This window comes from Ovis canadensis, chromosome 1 (assembly GCF_042477335.2).
Source record: "Ovis canadensis isolate MfBH-ARS-UI-01 breed Bighorn chromosome 1, ARS-UI_OviCan_v2, whole genome shotgun sequence".
NCBI classification, from domain to species: Eukaryota; Metazoa; Chordata; class Mammalia; order Artiodactyla; family Bovidae; genus Ovis; species Ovis canadensis.
In genome coordinates, this window is record NC_091245.1 from 99,821,061 (window position 1) to 99,834,313 (window position 13,253).

The window sequence follows — 13,253 nt, forward strand, 5'->3', positions numbered from 1 at the left end:
CTCGCTGTGACTAGAGAAAAGCTCTTGCAGCAGTGAAGATCCAGCACAGCCAAAAGCAAATAAATAAAATTAGATATATATTAAAAAAGACTACTTGAAAATTTACCCTTATCTACTCCAGATCACATTAAGCACCCAGTAGAACTGTAGGACAGTAGGCAAAATGCCAGGCTGGATGAGGCACAACCTGGAATCAAGATTGCCTGGAGAAATACCAATAACCTCAGATATGCAGATGACACCACCGTTAAGGTAGAATATGAAGAGGAACTAAAGAGCCTCTTGATGAAGGTGAAAGAGTAGAGTGAAAGCTGGCTTAAAACTCACCATTCAGAAAACTAAGATCATGGCATCTGGTCCTATCCCTTCATGGCAAATAGATGGGGAAACAATGGAAAGAGTGACAGACTTAATTTTTTCTTGGACTCCAAAATCACTGCAGATGGTAACTGCAGCCATGAAATTAAAAGATGTTTGCTCCTCGGAAGAAGAGCTATGACCAACCTCGACAGCATATTAAAAAGCAGAGACATTACTTTGCTGACAGATGTCTGTCTAGTCAAAGCTATGGTTTTTTTGTTTTTTAATTTTACTTTATTTTACTTTACAATACTGTATTGGTTTTGCCATACATCAACATGAATCCGCCACGGGTGTACATGAGTTCCCAATCCTGAACACCCCTCCCACCTCCCTCTCCATACCATCTCTCTGGGTCATCCCAGTGCACCAGCCCCAAACATCCTGTATCCTGCATCGAACCTAGACTGGTGATTCATTTCTTACATGATATTATACATGTTTCAATGCCATTCTCCCAAATCATCCCACCCTCTCCCTCTCCCACAGAGTCCAAAAGTCTGTTCTAAATACAGTATATTAACACATATATATGGAATTTAGAAATATGATAACAATAACCCTGTACGCAAGAAAGCAAAAGCTATGGTTTTTCCAGTAGTCATGTACAGATATGAGAGTTGGACTATAAAGAAAGCTGAGTACTGAAGAATTGATGCTTTTGAACTGTGGTGTTAGAGAAGACTCATGAGAGTCCCTTGGACTGCAAGGTGATCAAACTAGTCCATCCTAAAGGAAATCAGTCCTGAATATTCATTGGAAGGACTGATGCTGAAGCTGAAGTTCCAATACTTTGGCCACCTGATGTGAAGAGCTGACTTATTAGAAAAGACCCTTATGCTGGGAAAGATTGAAGGCAGGAGAAGAAGGAGGCAGTAGGGAATGAGATGGTTGGATGGCATCACCAACTTAATGGACATGAGTTTGAGCAAGCTCTGGGAGATGGTGAAGGACAAGGAGGCCTGGTGTGCTGCAGTCCACAGGGTCGAAAAATGGCATTATGGTAAAGAATCTGCCTGCGATGCAGGAGACCCTGGTTTTATTTCTGGGTTGGGAAGATCCCCTGGAGGAGGGAATGGCAACCCACTCCAATATTCTTGCCTAGAGACTCGCCATGGACAGAGGAGCCTGGCGGGTTATGTCCATGGGGTCTCAAAAAATCAAACATGACTGAGTGACTAAGCACAGCACAGCACAGCACAGAATAGTTGTAATGGACTTCCCTGGTAGCGCAACAGTAAAGAATCCACTTGCAATGCAGGAGCCACAGGAGACACGGGTTTGATCCCTGGGTTGGGAAGATGTCCTGGAGGAGGGCATGGCAACCCACTCCAGTATTCCCAAACCACAGCTGCCAACTTTAAGCTCAATACAGATGGTATCAACTCTTACCCTCTCTCATAGTCAGATAATCCAGGGACATCTATGAGTGTATGCTCCTCCTAGCTCTCAGCATCATTCACTCCATTTTTCTCTCCTGAATTCTTCTAGGTATTTTCCATTAATATGTTTTAGTATGGCCCCAGGAACCATGAGGGCTTCCCAGGTGGCATTAATGATAAAGTATCCATATGCTAATGCAGGAGGCCTGGATTAGATCCCTAAATCAGGAAGATCCCCTGGAGGAGGAAATGGCAAGCCACTCCAGTATTCTTGCCTGGGAAATCCCATGGGCAGAGGAGCCTGGCAGGCTACAGTCCATGGGGTCGAAAAGAGTCTGACTGAGTGACTGAGCCCACATGCAGCAGGGACCACGAAAAAGACAATGACTTATTAAATATAATATTTTAAAACAATATTGAATTCTTCAGATAATTGACCACAAGATAAGGGTAATTATCAGTATACAAAATTATAAACACAATGTTATCCCAACACTTTAAAAATAAAGTATTACATATATACACATTTAGAAAAGAAAGACAAAAGAAAATGCACCAAAATATAAACATGGTTAATATTGATATTAACACTGGTTATCTCTGGGCACTGAGGTTGAGAGTGACTTCTACTGCCTTTTCGCAAATCCAAGCCCTTCTCCCCAGATTCCACGCCATCACCTAGTCAAGTCACTGTCATCTCTCACCTGGCCTTCTACAGCAGGCTCCTAACTGCTGTCCTGCAGCTGGTCTTGCCAATTCACTCACCATGTAGAATCAAGGGGGATCTTCTTCAAATGCATATCTGGGTACTATGGAGACAGGATAACAAACTGGTACCAGCTGCTGGCTCCTTCCATGAAATCCAAGCCTAGAGATTCCCCAGAAGCAGAAGTGAGCTTAATGGACACTTAATGAATCCCAATACTCATTGCAAAAACTGTTCGTTTGCATATTTGTTTGTTGGTAGAAGTCGAGTGTTGGTTAGATCTTGGGAAGTGTAGCAAGTGTAGAGAGTGATAGCCAACAGCAAACAAGGATTTGCAACTGCAGAGGGTATATTAGTTTTCTGAAAAATTGCCATGTAACATTATCACAGACTTCATCTAAAACCTCATGCATTTATTATCATCCAGTTCCTGTGGGCCAGGGGTTCAGGCATGGCTTAGTGGTGTCCCCTGCTCAGGACTGCAATCAAAGTGTCAGCTGGGTTGCATTTCATTATGGAACGTTTGCTTTTCCTTCCAAGCTCATATGGTTGCTGGCAGAGTTTGGTTCCTTGTGGCTGTAGGACTGAGGTCCTTGCTTTCTTGCTGGGTGTCACTGGGGGCTAATTTCAGCTCCTAGAGGTCCTCCCCGGCCTTGTGGCTCTTGCACAACCTGGCCACTTATTTCTTTAAGGCTGGAAAGAAAAGCTAATCCCCTCCAGTGTGTTAAAATGGAGACTTATAAAATAAAAGGTAATCACAGGAGTGACTACCCTATCATATTCATAGTTCCCAGTCACACCAAGGGGAAAGGATTATAAAGGGTGTATATCCCAGGGGGGCAGGAATCTTGGCAACCATCCTAGAATTCTGCCTACCGTGGTCAACTGAGTCCCCAGTGCTTCATGTCCCTCCCACACACAAAATAGCCCATCTGGTATGGGCTGAACTGTGTCCCTCTAAAATTTATATGTTGAAGTCCTACCCACCCCCAGTATCTCAGAATTATGAATGTATTTGGATATAAGGTCTTTAAAGAAGTGTGTATGTGTATGTGTGTGTGTTAGTTGCTTAGTCGTGTCTGACTCTTTGCAACCCCAGAGACTGTAGCCCACCAGGCCCCCCTGTCCATGGGATTCTCCAGGCAAGAACTCTGGAATGGGTTAGAATTTCCTTCTCCAAAAGGAACTATAGAGAGAAAGTGAAGTTGCTCAGTTGTGTCCAACTCTTTGCGAACCCATGGACCGTACCCTACCAGGCTCCTCCATCCATGGAATTCTCCAAGCAGGAGTACTGGAGTGGGTTGCCATTTCCTTCTCCATTTAAAGAAGTAGCTGAGTTAAAATGGGGTCATTAGGATGGGCACTAAGGCAATATGACTGGTTCCTTTATTAGAAGAGGAAATCGGGGAATAGACATATATAGGGGAAGACCATGTGAAGACCAAGCCAAGAGAAAGGACCTCAGGAGAAACTAACCCTGCTGAACTTTGATCTTGGACTTCTAACCTCCAGAATTATGAGAAAATTAATTTCTGTTGTTTAAGCCACCCAGTCAATGGCACTTCGTTATAGCAGCCCTGGTTGACTAATACACCATTCCACAATTTTCATCTCATTACATCATCAACAAAATCTCATAATCCAAATCTAAATCTCACCATCTCATCACCTTAAAGTCCAAAATCTCATCATTCAAATCAGGCACTAATGAAGATGTTGGGTATAACCAATCAAGTACCACTCCTAGGACACAATTACTCTCCATTTAAGGACTTGTGAAACTAAAGAGACAGATAATTCACTCTCAACATACAATAGTGGGACAGTCATGGGATGATAGATACAGACATTCTGGCCCATAAAAAAGGAAAATAGAAGGTTAAGAAAAAAAAAAAAAGAATCCCTGGTTCATCACAGTTCTGACTTTAAGCTAGGCAAATGTTAGGCTTCCTTGATTAGATTTCAAGACATGGGATTAAATCCTCTATAGCTTTTCAATTTTTGGACTCTGAGTCATCCTTTCTTTTTCATGAAAGGTAGCACACATTTGTAGCTGCATAGTTTTCTCAGTCTCCTTCCAGGCTTGGTACCCTCTTCCAAACCTTGTGTGAAGAGCCAAAGTAGAGTGAGATGGGTATCTTTGCAGGTGAGGGGATGGCCATGGAGATGGAATACTGGCTTCACACAGAGGTATTGATCAAGTAATTAAATATGTTATAGACAGTGGGAGCCAGATTTCCCATCATCAAAAAACAGAATTACAAATATAGAAAAAAATTAAACTCTGTGGTGTTGGATTGGCATTAGAGGTATAATTTGCAATATGTACAGTTATACGGTTGAGTGTGTGTATATAAACATACATCTATTTCTTAGCTCTGTCCACTGAGGAGGGGTCTTGGGAGCAGCAACATCCCATAGTAATAAGCACATATATTGCCCAGATCCTGGCTTCTAAATATCATTCTCCACTTAAAGGAGCTAGGGCTCTTTACAGAAATGTGTGAGTTTAAAACTGGGGTAGGGAAAATATAAGATCAGCCTATAACACCTCTTTCTTTTACCAGAGACAACGAAGTACTCAAAAATGATAGAGATATGTAAAAACCACACAAATGCAACTTGAAGAGGCTTTTAGTGGTCAAACTGAGGACAATATGAATGTCAGAATAAATAATGATAGAAAAGGATTATAATTCATTGACTAAATTAGGAAAGAAGCAGTAAATCCTTACAGATGTAAAACAGTAAATGAATAAATTGGAAGTTTGTTGAGGAATAGTTACATAGTTTCATTTTTCCCACTCAAAATATTTATTAATTACAGTGAAGAAATAAGTAACTTGAGACTAAAGAGCTTGGGAAACATTATTTTTAATAAAGCAAACAAAGTTAGCATCAGTAACCAAAAAATGAAATTTGGTACCACCTGGTACGATGCACTAGGAAGAACATAAAATCACTTCTGTCCTATTCCTTCCAAAGATGCATTTTTGTTCTGTTCAGTCACTAAGTCATGTCCGACTCTTCAAGACCCCATGCGCTGCAGCATGCCAAGCTTTCCTGTCCTTCACCATCTCCCAGAATCTGCTCAAACTCACATGCATTGAGTTGATGATGCCATCCAACCATCTCATCCTCTGTCGTCCCCTTCTCCTCCTGCCCTCAATCTTTCGCAACAACAGGGTCTTTTCCAATGAGTCAGCTGTTTTCACGGCCAGAGTACTGGAGCTTCAGCTTCTGCATCAACCCTTCCAATGATGCATACCCTTAATCTAGTCTGAGGAAACAGCCTAAATGAAGAGACAGTCTGTAACATAACTGAGCTATAATTTTCTAAAGTGTCAAAGAGGTGTCCAAGAAAGATTACAGAATCATTCCAAATCGAAGCTAACCAAAGAGATTTGACATACAGCATGAGTTTGCACTGGATCCTTCCGCTGTAAAGATTATTGCAACCCTTGACAAACCTTAAATGGGGTCTGATAGTAGTTATGCTTTGAGGTTAATTTCCTGATTTTGTTTATTGTATTTTGTTCACTGATTTGTTCCTTGTACATGGAAGGATGTCATTATTTATAGGAAATACACACCAAATTTTTCAGAGTAACAGAGAATCAGATTGGTAACCCTATTCTCAAAGGGTTAAGGAAAAATAGTTACTTCCTCTCTATAGCTTTTCTTGAACTTCCATAATTTTTTCCAAATATACTATTGAAAAATAAGCTATGGTCTGATTTCCCCTGGGCAGACTGTCCTCCATCTCTGCCTTGCAGGGCATCACTGACCTGTGGGATTAGAGAGCAAGAGTTTGCTGCTCATCTCAGACTGGGGAAAGGAGCTGCTATTGTCAGCACAACAGCAGCTGCCTGAGTGGGGCTCAACATTTTCCATCTGTCCACATTTCTGCTCTAACTTCACTGACAAATCATTCTCTCCATTCTCAAAATATTTGGCCCGTCTGTACCAGAGTCACCAAATCAAAGACCCAGATCTGGCTCTAACAATCTCTCCCATTCTTTAGACCACAGATCTCTGTCTGCCCTTGAATCTTCTTAAACCAGCCAGGCACCTGGGTCTGCTCAGAAATAGATTTACTTGCTATATTACACGATGAGGAATGTTGCTGACTTTTGCATGAGATTTCCTGCTCTCTCTCAGCAAGTGACTAAACTGGTTACAGCTAATTCTGCTGAGAGGTAACCAGCTGTTTTTGCACAGTCTTGCAGCCATTTCCATGAATTAACTTGGGAGCACTGTAGACCCTTGAAAAGCTGCATAAGGCTCTGGTGCCTGATAGCTTTAGTAGGATTTAGCAGCCTCAGCAACAGACTGAAGATAAAAAACATAAAATCTATTAACAGCTGCTCTGAAAACGTCTGTGCAGTCTTGGGTGAGATAAAGAATCTCTCTGTTCTTGTGGGTGATATGATGATAACACCTCTAACCCATACCTATTGTCAAGGTGCATGTGAGGATAAACAGAGTGTACTTAGAAAGTGTCTTGAGTTCTTTATTAAGAGATCAGGGTGTAGCCATATTGCTGTATTTACTCAGTGCTTAGTGGAAGGGAGCAATTTTAAACCTTAAGTCTGCTAAATAAGATGAAGATTGCTGTTATTAACAATTACATTATGATTGATAGTTTGTATTTACTCGTGTATTTACTTGTTAGAAACATATTCATTGAGCATGTACACTGTGCTGACCACCATCTAGGCACAAAGGATGCAGCTATGAGCAGAAGAGCCTGGTCCCTGCCCTCATGCAGCACAGAGTCTAGTGGGGAGACACAACTAGCCAGTCCTTCCTTACCCGTGTGGTAAGTGACAATAAGAGGGAAAAAAAATGTTTTCACCCTTGATGAAAATGGCTATTATTATCAGGCAAGTTAAAGAAAAAGTCACAGGTCTTGGAGTCAGAAGAGGATTTGAGATCCAGCTCCCCTTACAGCCACATGAAGGTACTTCTGACAGTCTTGATTTCATCAGAGTTCTCTGAAAATTCAACATTTTTACAGCTTCTTTCATGAGGTGTTTGTGAAGCCCAAATGAGATAATCAATATGAAAGCAATTAGAAAAGGCAGACTCATATGAGTTCTTATTGTTCCAGAGGCTGATTGTTTTTGTTCCTCTGACCACTCTGGCTGGAGGGAGCCAAGGGTGTCACTTGCCTACCGGTGGTGTCCCTGCCGAGCTCCACCAACCACTGTAGAAGACGGCTGTACACAGACATGGCAGACCCATGTCGCCGGCCTCCACCCGCTGGCCTCAGCCCTGACTCCCTCAAAGTTTTTAATAATAAACCGGATGAAAACACAAGAATATGTTTATCAATGTACAGCGCAATGAAGCTGAGAACAGAAAACACAGAAATTGACAGAGTCAGGATCCAAAATGATCTCCCCAGGATAACAAGATGAAATATATTCAAGATAAATATAAAGTCCTGTATTTAGGTTCACAAAATTAACTGCGCAGCAGCACAAATGAAAAGACAGGAATATTGATTGACCATTCTTCTAGTATTTCACAAATAAACAGCATTTTACTGCTCACAGCCCTTGCAGTTCATTTAATCACTCAGGAAGTTAGCTTTAGTGAATCTAATATGTTTAGAAAAAATTTACTCTAATTTATCCTTTTGATTACAAATTCAGTATTTCCTGATTTAGGTTTAACAACTCTGAATTCATGTATATTACCAAGCAAATCTGGATTCTAATTCTTGTCACACCTAAGCACATCAATAGATGTCAATAGTATATATGTTGCTCAGGATTAGGCAGGGAGGCGTAGCATGAAACATGAGATTTCTTTCTTAAACTCAGAATCGTACCTTTTTTTTTTACTGTTCATCTCCTCCAAGAAACTTCCTCAGTCTTCCCAGTTGCCATCAATCATTTTAAAGCTATTTTCCCTATTACATATAGGACAAGTGTGTGTGTGTGTGTGTCTGTGTGTGTCTGTGTGTGTGTGTGTGGGTGTGTGGGTGATGTATGTTTGCATCTATGTCGCTATATGGGACTGTCCACCATCTTGAATTAAATTCAGTTACCCTGCACCAATCAACTCATCCAAACTCAACTCTATCTTAGAGCCCTTTGAAAGATATGATCCATGCTTATATGTTTTGAAATCTTCAATATTCTACCACAGAGATTTGCACAAACTACTTACTCAGTAGATATTGGCAGAATTATGCTGTCATAAAGGAGCACACTCTTTGTGGTCACATTTGAATTTGAATCACTGTTTACTAAGTTCCACTGAGTTACTATTCCTCTCTGAATTTTGATTTTTTAATCTTTAAAATGAACATATAGTAATCACTCTATAGGGGATTTTCTGAGTACTAAATACTAGCAAAATTTAGGGGGTAAGTAATATTAGCTCCTGTCCTCCTTGATTTCTAGGCCATTGGCATTGTTGGGGTCACGAGGAGAGTTTCTTTAAATGGAATAATAAGACAACCTGACTCTACTCTTTCCGAGTTCCTATATAGGATCAGATATCAGTGGCTTCTAGTCCCCAGCAGCCCGCAGTCCCTACAGATGCTCCAGGTCCCTGACTAATCCCTGGAGTCACAGCAAGGCAGCTGCTTCATCAGCCCTGAAGGGCTATTTGCGAAGCATGGGGTGTCTTTCCCCTGCCACTGCTATTAACAGCATTCCGTCTGCACAGAACCTGGGCTCTCAGGCCTCATCATTGTTTGCAATTCAACAAATGTTTGACTGTTGACTGTGTTTCAGGAACTGTGCTAGGGCCAAGATTAAAAAGTTGACTAAGACATAATTCCATACTCAAAGAACTCAGCCTACTGAGAGTTGGGGAGTACACTTATACAAACCAGTCTCCCACAGAGCAGAATGTGATAACAGCCAATATACAGATATGTCCCTGGGTGTGCCCCAGGACTCCAGAGCAGAAGATCTATTCCAGACCTGGTACAGGAATAGTGGCATTTGAATCAAAGTTTCTCTAGTAGCTCAGATGGTAAAAAAATCTGCCCGCAATGCAGGAGATCCCCATTCAATCCCTGGGTCAGGAAGATCCCCTGGAGAAAGGAATGGCTACCCAATTCAGTATTCTTGCCTGGGGAATTCCATGGACAGAGGAGCCTGGCAGCTATAGTCCATGGCATCCAAAGCACTGGACACAACTGAATGACTAAACAAAAAACAAGCGACTAACACTTTCACTTTTGGCTGTTCAGGTGGCGCTAGTGGTAAAGAACCCACCTGCCAATGCAGGAGACGTAAGAGACACAGGTTCCATCCCTGCATTGGGAAGATCCCCTGGAGGAGGGAATGACAACCCATTCCAGTATTCTTGCCTGGAGACCCATGGACAGAGGAGCCTGGTGGCTTACAGTCCATGGGGTTGCAAAGAGTCAGACACAACTGAAGCAACTTGGCATGAGCATGCACACATGCACCTAAGGATTCATAGATAGCCATGGAGGTGGAGAGGGCATTGAGGTGGAAGGAATGGCCTAAGTAAAGGCCTAGGGGTATAAAAGAGCGGAGGTATTCAGGTCAGAGCCAGCACAAGATGTGGGCCAGAACCCAGGGCATCAAGTGGACGGAGGAGTCAAGAAGCCTGGTAGAGTAGGAAACTTCTGAAACGGCTCCCAGTGATGACCTCCTAATAGCCACTCCCTCCCTGTGAAATCTCTCCCTGCCCCCACCACGCAATAGACTATAAAAGACTGGGCTGACTTCCATCATGTTCATCATCTCCCCCTCTTACCTCCCTCTCAATAATGAAACCAGCTACCATGTTATGAGCTGCCCAATGGAACAGTGCAATTTATGAGGAACTGAGGGTAGCTTCTGACCTACAGCCAGTCAAGAACGGAGGCCCTCAGCTCAATAGTCCACAAGGAACTGAAACCTGCCAACCACCACCGGGTGAGCTTGGAAGCAGCTCCTTCCCAGGCAAACCTCGAGATGGTTGTGGTCCCAGCTGATGCCTTGATTGCAGACTCTGAGATGCCTTGAACTGAAAGACCCATTTACATCATACCCAGATTCCAGACCCATAGAAACTATTAGATAATAAATATGTACTGTTTTAAGCCACTAAGTTTTGGAATAATTTGTTATGCAGCAGCAGGTAATTAATATACATAGAAAGGATTAGAGACAAAGTTTGGAGGACATTCAGTCACAGACCGCTATGTCTGACCTATGTCTGATATATCTTGCCACTATCTGATAGGCAGTTGTGATATATTAAAGATTGTAAGTAATGAGTGACCAGAGACAGGTTTTTAAAACATTGTTCTGGCAGTGATTCAAAAGAGGAGTTGGAAAATGAAGAGATTCCGAAGTTAATTTATAGGAATGTGCTTGGTGGTCCAGTGACTGACTGCATTCCCAATGCAGGCAGCATGTGTTCAATCCCTGGTCAGGGAAATAGGGATTCTGCCTGCTGCAACCAAGACCCAGTGTAGCCAAGTAAATTATATAAGAAAACAAATTCCTAAAAAAAAAGAATGTATACAGAACTCTCTATGAGCACAGGATGTCCTGATGAGAAGAAAAGAAGACTTGTAATAATGGCAATGAGAGGACAGGGAAGAAATCAGTTAGATTTATCTGGCCTTGGCTGTTGATGGAATGTAGGGGTAATGGAGAGGGAGGAAATTAAAAGAAAACTTCAAAGGATAAAAAATAGGAATGTGGAAAAGTCATTTAAGAAATGAAAAGCACAGACAGATAAGCACAGAAAGTTGTGAGGGAAAGACAGTGGGTTCACTTGGGACCTGTTGAGTTTGGACTGCTATTGAAACATCTGAAAAGTGTGATACTCAAGAAGTCAAAGCCAGAAGTTTGGGAGACACCTGTGTGAAGGTCAGAATCTACTCCTACCGGGGACATGAGTTGCAGGTTAGAGCTCAAGTCACCCAACAACAACCTTAACACACAGCATGAGAAGGTGAGGCTGCAGCTCAGGGATCACATCCCCACTCTTCATCTTGAAACTGTGAATATCACAAGGTGGGGGAATCCCTGGCTTATTACTGATGATGCCAAGGAGTCTGGCATCCTGCTGAGAGCTCCAGGGCTCAGCCCAGGATTCAGTTGGGCACCGACAAAGGTGTATAGTTGTCTTGCATGAATATACCAAAGACCAGCCCAGGGAGTGATATAAAGTCTTCAGGTCTCATTCTAGAGACCCATGCAAGATGAATACTCATATTGATGGGTTGTTTTTTTTTTTTTTTCTTAAAAGAGGCTATTTCTTAAACACAGAAAGTGTAACAGTGGGACTGGGGCAGGGGGAAATGAAGGATTGTTTAATGGCTAGAGCATTTCAACTTCTCAGGGTAAAAAGTTCTGAAGACTGGTTGCACAACAATGTGAATATGCCTAACAATACTGAACAATACACTTGAAAATTGTTAAGATGGTAAATTTTATCTTACATGTGTTTTACATGATCGCCTTCTGGTACAATCAGAGAAAATAATTAAAATAGCTACCATTTACTAACTACCTCCTACATGCCATGTGGTTATAGAGTAATCCTTATGAAAATTCATCGAGATGGGCTATTATCCTGAGAGAGGCTAAGAAATGTTCACAAGATTCACAGCTGATGAGTAGCAGAGCCACCATTTGGGCTGAGATTTCTCTGATTGCAGTAATGTGCTAATTCCTAGGCAACACTGGTTGGAATGGAGAAGAAAAACAATTGTCAGATGTGGAAGACAACTTTCGGTGGGAAGAATAAAGTTAGGAGGATATCATGAGTTTTAGACCAGGAACCATGTCTTACAGTTTTTTGTTTGTTTGTTTGTTTTAATAACTCCCAGAAAGCCCAGCACAATGCAATTGCACCCTGAGGCCTTCAAGAAATATTTTTGAATAAATAAGTGAATGATGAATTATCATTTTTTAAAAACAAAGTGATTCCTCCCCTTTACCTCTAAAAACTTAGGTAACTGTTTTTCTCTGGATTTTAGACCAACCAAAGAAAGTTTATTTCAAAGGGGAAAGACCTCTGGGACTTCCAGTTTCTGGTCCAACATTGAAAGAGTTTGAATGTTATAGCTCCCCTCCTCACGACAAGAACAAAGGGGAACAAATGGAAAATCATCACTCTTCTCAGATTCATCAGAGAATACGGTCATAGAGCAAACTGCTGCCCTGAAAGCTGGAGAGACCACTACGCACATACTTAACTGGGAGCAGAAGTCCACAGATGGAGCCAGCGCTTAAATGATCACCGATGAACTGCTGGAAGTGTAGTGACGAATGGTGCAAGAGTTGAAAACTGAAGGAAGGGCAGTCTTAGGGGGTCCCTAAACTTTCCTGAGTTTTACTAGATTCTTACTGGGACAATTAGAGAAAAATCTCACGCTTCCAGCAAGGGAGTGGAGGGTGGAGAAAGTAGCCATTTTCCAATATGCCCAGAACTCTCTGTTCTCCCTCCCTCAAGGAAAACTATTTGGCCAGAGCCTACCTAACCTTGGGGAAAGAAAACGCTCAACTCCTGCCCCCTAAAAACTTCCATAACTGTTTTTAAGACAGACTCTTTAAGGAAACCCTTGATAAGGAAATGGCTACCCATTCCAGTATTCTTGCCTAGAAAATCACAGTGACAGAGGAGCCTGGCAGGCTACAGTCCAGGGTCACAAAAAGCTGGACACAAGTGAGCATGCACACAAATGCTAAAGAAACCAAAAGACAACGAGGGAGACAAAAGCAAGGACACCAGAGAACATTTTATTCTCTGACAGGAAGCTACAATAAACAGTCAGCACAGCCTAACTCTTGCCAGATAAACATAAAGTC

General features: G+C 42.0%; 1 long non-coding RNA gene across 2 annotated transcripts in view; it reads right to left on the minus strand.

Annotated features, from left to right (window-relative positions):
* LOC138447170 (uncharacterized) overlaps window positions 1–13,253 on the minus strand; it is a 53,490-nt gene that overhangs the window by 22,032 nt on the left and 18,205 nt on the right. Inside the window, exon 2 of one of the 2 annotated variants that reach the window (XR_011259695.1) lies at window positions 2,447–2,610. This is a non-coding gene — a long non-coding RNA (uncharacterized lncRNA). The remainder of the gene's footprint in view (window positions 1–2,446; window positions 2,611–13,253) is intronic. The other variant, XR_011259696.1, reaches the window with a different exon arrangement.